This window comes from Triticum urartu, chromosome 1 (assembly GCF_003073215.2).
Source record: "Triticum urartu cultivar G1812 chromosome 1, Tu2.1, whole genome shotgun sequence".
Taxonomy (NCBI): Eukaryota; Viridiplantae; Streptophyta; class Magnoliopsida; order Poales; family Poaceae; genus Triticum; species Triticum urartu.
Window position 1 is genome coordinate 438,751,203 of NC_053022.1, and position 6,142 is coordinate 438,757,344.

The following is a 6,142-nucleotide window of genomic DNA, read 5'->3' on the forward strand; positions in this document are numbered from 1 at the left end:
CTTTTTAAATAGTACTATATGCATAATTTGGCGATGAGCGCTCTCTATATGTACCACCTTTTTTTAATTTCAATTTTTGCTCCATGGCGCAATCCATCGATAGTACTACCATACAAAAGTATACATTTTTTAAAAGGCTAGAGTACTGTTCATCACATATATATCCAGTTAAATTCTCAACCTAGAACGACGTGCATGCCATGTAGTAAACCGATACGGAGGAAGTATAGTAAAAATGAGGTGATTTTACCGAGCGATTGGCGGGGGAGCATGGCCTGTCATGCGGTCCCATGTGTCATGATGTACCAAGGTGATGCGCGTGTCCCTCTTGAGGCAGAAGCAATACTAGTACGTGGTCCGAGATGATGGCGAACCGAAGTGTGAAATAATGGTTGCTTCGTCCATCTGGGAAAGTGCGGCATTGTGATTTGACGTCTCATTGCTCATTACTACTACTGGGCCAGTACGAGTGGGGTGCGTCCCCCCTGCTGTTCTGCACTATTATTTGGTGCTTGACACGTTGACCCGGTTGCTATATGTCCCACATGTCGGCGACAGGAAGTACAGAATTCATGAAAGGGAGCGTCGACGGAGGAGTATACTACAGAATTCATGAAAGGGAGCGACTTAGTTTTGGAAAAATCTATCTTTATGGAGTACGTACCCACTAGGGTTTATAGGGCTCATCTAAAAAACATTCGTTTTTCCGTTTGATAAGTCTCAATTCTACTATACTAGTAGTAGTACCATTACATGTTGGATTTCATGGTGCGTTAGATCACCCGACGCAAGCAGTGTCAAGAGGAAACTAACCAATGCATGTACAAGTTCATGGAAATTTAGTGGTCATTCATGCATTCGTTCTAATTAATGCCTCGGTAAACATAACTTCTTGAGAAAAACAAGCGTACTAATTACTTGTGCAAACTACGAAATTAATTCGACCACTCACCGTCTACCTTGGTTGGAGAGATTTTGAAATTGAGCCATAAACTGGAAAGGAGGGAGTAGTAACTTTTGTCTCGATTACTATTTGTGGCCTTGTATAGATGCACAATGTATTTTTTATAGTGGCCTTGTATAAGTAAATGGAGGGAGTACTAACCAAAGTATGTAGTAGGGACGAGGAGTAAACGGGGGGAGTAGTAAAATTTTCTCCTCGTGCTGCGAGCCACTGCGTGCGTGGGCGAGGGAGCGGGCATAAGGCGTAGTAAGCAAGCTTCACCTCATCCTGCGAGCCACCGCGCCCATGGGCGGGGGAGACGGCGTACTAAGCAAGCTTCTCCTCGTTCTGCGAGTTGACGGGACACATCAAAAGTACTCCAGTGTATAGAGCCTTGCCTCTAAGGTAGGCCCCACATGGTTTGCCTCTTCTTTTAATTTAACATAACGCGTCAAGTTGCAATTTGTTTGTTCACCCGTGGTAGACGATCCTCCCTCCACCTAGTGGACAACCAGTACACGTGCCAAATTACCACGTGGGCTGCCTTTTTCGTACAGAAATGAGCTCCACCGTGTACCCACGCGGGTGTGGTTGGGAAAGAGACGGGAGTATGTGCGCCGTGCGTGCACCTCTTCTTTTCGTGCACGTCCCCCACCTACGTGGGTGTGTGTGAGAGAGATACAAACCTAGACATAATGCGTCGTCCATCCCCATGCCTCCGCCCAGTCCGACCACCAGTCACCACCACGCCCCACTCCTCCTCACCTTATCTCTCATCTTTCTCCCTCCATTTTTATATACAAGGGGCCACTATCAAAATTACAATTTGCAGATATACAAGGCCACTAACACTAATCGATGCAATATTAATGGTGTTTGCCTCGTGGTACTAGCAAAGGAGGACATTAATTATCCCTTGCATGCATGCGGGAGTTTGTAAAAAAATGCATCTTGATGTTCCGTGCAATGCACGGGTATCTTGCTAGTCCATGAAAACAACACATGGCAAAATTCCACAGTGAACGAGGGATTTGAATCTATTGGGAGGGAATGTTTGGATCTTGCCTGGGGTAGCCAAAATATTGGCGACCCTTTTGTCCACCGGTGCCTTTGCCACCGATGAACGAGGAATGGCTCGGGTGCTCATGCTGTCATGCATCCTCCAGCATGCACGTTGGAGACGAGCTTGCACGAGCTATGTTTTTTTGTCCCACAACGCCGCCCGAGCCGCCCGCAGACGGACCGACGACCCGCAAATTACGCCATCCAACCGGAGCCGCACACATTATGACAGCAACTCAACCAACCGTACAAAATTCACGCAAACACGTAGACAAACTGATATTTCATATAAACAACGACGAATATCATATAAAATACCGGATTTTCAAACAAACATGACGGATTTCATTACATTCAAATGAACTACGCGGTGCTAGTTCTGGACAGCACAGGTATATAATACATGGCCTAAATGGTCGCCCGCCGATCGATTTGTGTTCCTCATGTCCGGCAGCACGATCACCGGACTGCCAGGAGCCCCGGAGGTATATGCTTCAGTGCAAAGGACGGCTCGCTTCCCCACTGCCCAACTGATATCATTGGCTGGTGCCGAAGATGATGGTGGCCGGCACCGGTTCAAGTTCATTGCCGGCCACTACTTCGCCATGGTCGGCACCGACTCGACTTCATCCTAACATTCCCCTCTTCCGTGGAGCCCATGCAGGGTCGATGAAGGTCCTCGCAAAAAAAGGATCCGGCAAGACACTTGTTGTGTACGCTGGCGTCGCCTCCGCGGTGGCCCTCATGGGACCCAAGCGGCGGCGGCCTCCCATGTTCTACTTCTCCTCGATGATGGCGGCGGACACGGAGGCGCCGGCCACCGACTCGTCGCTCTCCTTGCACCCGACTTCTGTCACTGCTTGCATGGCTTGGCCGCCGGCATGGGAGTCTCGGCCAGAAACAGGAGACGCGGTACGAGGCAGCGGCGTGGACGGTAGCAACGACGCCCGTGCGCCGCTCCTCGTCGAGCTGGCCTGGAGCGGTGAACCACGCGCCAACTTGGCGCGGCAGCTGGCTCCATCGGAATTGAGTGAGTCCGAACTGAGCGAGTCCGACTCCTCCTAGTCGGTCCGGCAGAAGTCAATCAAAGACCATGTGTTGAGCACCCGGAAAGAGAAACTGCTGAGGCTTCTCGGCCGATCGTCCGTGGCGCCTCACCAGCTTTGGGGACTACTGTCGGAGTAATGGGCCATGGGTAGGCCAACCCGAGCCCCAGAACCTTTCAAGACATTGGGGCAGGTTGCGCCCCTCAAGACCCCAGGACAAAGAGCCGCCTTCAGGACGTCAACGGCAAGACGGCCGACTGACCACCCACGGCCGAGTCCCAGGGACGACTTCAGGCAAAGCCGACTCCTGACTAGCGACTTCCAGAGAAGCCGGCTTTGGGGAGTCGGCCTGCGACTCCAACACCCCTCACGATCTCATCAAGTTTGACGGGGCAGGGGAGTGGCAACAATGAAGCCCGCTCCTGCCCCTTACCAAGGGCAGGCATGGCCACAGCACGCCATACCCCGGAAGATCTTCGTGCGGCGTGGCACTGTTGCCATGCCGGCCCTGACATCAGCACCGCAGGACCGAATCCTGCACCCACGACAGCTTGCCTGTACGGCCTATAGGTAGCAGGTCCCACCAGTCGGTGAGACCCCAGGAGACGGCAAGAGGACCACCAGTCGGACCCGTCGGTAGTCGGCCCGGGGGAGTCGGCCGAGCCCTCCCTCGGGGCCCACGCGCCATTAATCAAGATGTGATGGGGAGTGGCGACAGTGATCGCCCGCCGGGCGGCGGAGCTATTGCCACGACCTCATGATCAAGCCCGCGTCATTAGAAGCACGGCTACAGTAATCAGTAGCCGGCAAGACCCGCCTGCGGCGGACGCGGCCTGTCAGCTCCGTACGAGGCCAGTCAGCGGGGCCCACCAATCGGCGGGCCCCAGCGGTCGGCAGAGAAGACGGAGGCCAGAGGCATTGACGGCTGGGCCCGTATCCAGCCGGATTACCATTGTACCCCTGGGGGTAGGCCTATATAAACCCCCTAGGGCACCCATGTAAAGGGTTGGAACCCATTAGCTCTAGACCATATTATATAGAAGGGAGAGAGCTATCCTTGCCCTCTCCTACCTCCTAGAAACAGCTCAAGGAGCAACCGTGTAAACGCTTTGCCATAGTGATCATGCGGAGACCCCGCAGAGCAGCAGTAGGGGTATTATCTCCTCGGAGAGCCCTGAAGCTGGGTAAGATTCGCTGGCGTGCATGTCTTCGCCTCATCCCGTTTCCAGGCACCGGCGACGTTCTACTCGCCCCCACCATGATAAGCCATCCTTTGGCATATGTCGCACCAAACCCCCGACAGCCAGCATATATCATCTTGAGATTTTACGAAGTCACCATAGGTGCCTCGTAGTTGAGTGGAACGTCTCCTCCCACTGAACGTATATCTCCGGAAAATACTGAAATTAACACAAGATAAATGTGTGCACTAAGACTTTAACCTTGGTGGGCTCGAGAAACCACTGTCCTCTAACCATCCAACCACATGTTGGTTAGCACGACAAAATGTATGTGGTGACCGTGATGGGCTTATTCTGAAGTCCAGTGACCATATCATGTTTTCGCTTCAAATATAATGACCGTAGGTGTCGTCAACAAAATACGGAGCACGCATCAAATGCAAAGTCCGTCATTGTCATCAACAAAATATGGAGACGTATCGTGAGCTAGATACCGTTGTACTATTGTATATGCTTATTTTCTTAGTGGCCGATTGCGTGTGTGGTGTGGTGGGCACATCATTTCTAGTTGTGGTGGGTCAACATGAAGACTCATGGGTCGGTTCCATCCTGCGCCACATATAGGTTGGACCGAGACGTGCTATACGAAGACCCATGTGGAGGACTCGGCGTACAACACGAAGCTACCAGAGTCGCGGAGGACTCTATCCCCACTGGTGATAAGCCGGCTATATATGATTTGTAACCCTACGCCCTTAGTATGTTATACAAGCTTGGGGGCTAGTTCGTCGATAGTATACACACATGCACAATGCCTGGTATTCACGTGTACTTTGTACACACCCCTATCACTAATATACAGTACCAGGAGTAGGCTCTTTCTTCAACTGCAATTGAATTCTAGCATGTGCATGTGTTTATTTCATATTATCGATCCATAGAGTGAGAGCGGTTTGAAATACAAGCAATGGATGCTTTTGCAATTCATATGTAAACATTAATTAGTGCACTCCATGTTGTTAGTGTGAAGCACTTTATACATTTGTCACTTGCATGGATAGATTCCAAATTTCTAGCTACGAAATAGAATACATGTCGAATTCAACATAAAGGGGGTTTCGAAGATTCGAATTCATAGGAAGTGCATTCATCTATTTGAACCCGAGATAATGGCATTTGTAAATCAGATGTAAAAGGGGGCATCAATCTTTGTTGTGAGTTTGAACATGCTATATATATTCATACGCATATCTAACTTTTGTTTTGCAACCAAGGAGATTATATCTGGAACCATGCATGAACTGAGGTAAGTTGCATATTTTTTAATATATACTCGTGTATAATGTATATTCAAATGTACCCCCTCCATTCCAAAATAATCGTAGCTTTAGGATTTTCAAGAGTAAAGATTTGTGAAGTTTGACAAATCCTGAAAGTTCAATTCAAGAGAACCGAAAACGTTAATGCTTCTGCTCCCAAATATTGAACGAAGCGCCAAATAGGCCTCTAGTCACCCGAAACCGCGCGATACTAATGTTTTTGTGGTAGGAAATTACTATCCTGACTCTGGCCCGTGTAGCCTATCGGCCCGATGTCCAAAGGTCTAAACCGGGGTAGGTTTGTAACTTCACCAAGACGCCAAAGAAGCATTCATATGTCGTGGGCGCCTACCCATGCGCTCGGCCGAAATCTATCCCGACCACATTTGGGACACCTGACATGACTGTCCTACCCCCAACCCGCAATATGTCCGAAATTTTAGATCGGGGGAAAGTTTGTAACTTTCCCCAAATTTCAAACAAGTGCATCTCAAACCAAAACATTGTTCCCCCTTAGTTCCCCGCCTCCCTCCTTTTCCCCATTCATACTCCGTGGGCGCAAAAACGCCCTCTCCACCAGTCGCGAAACCC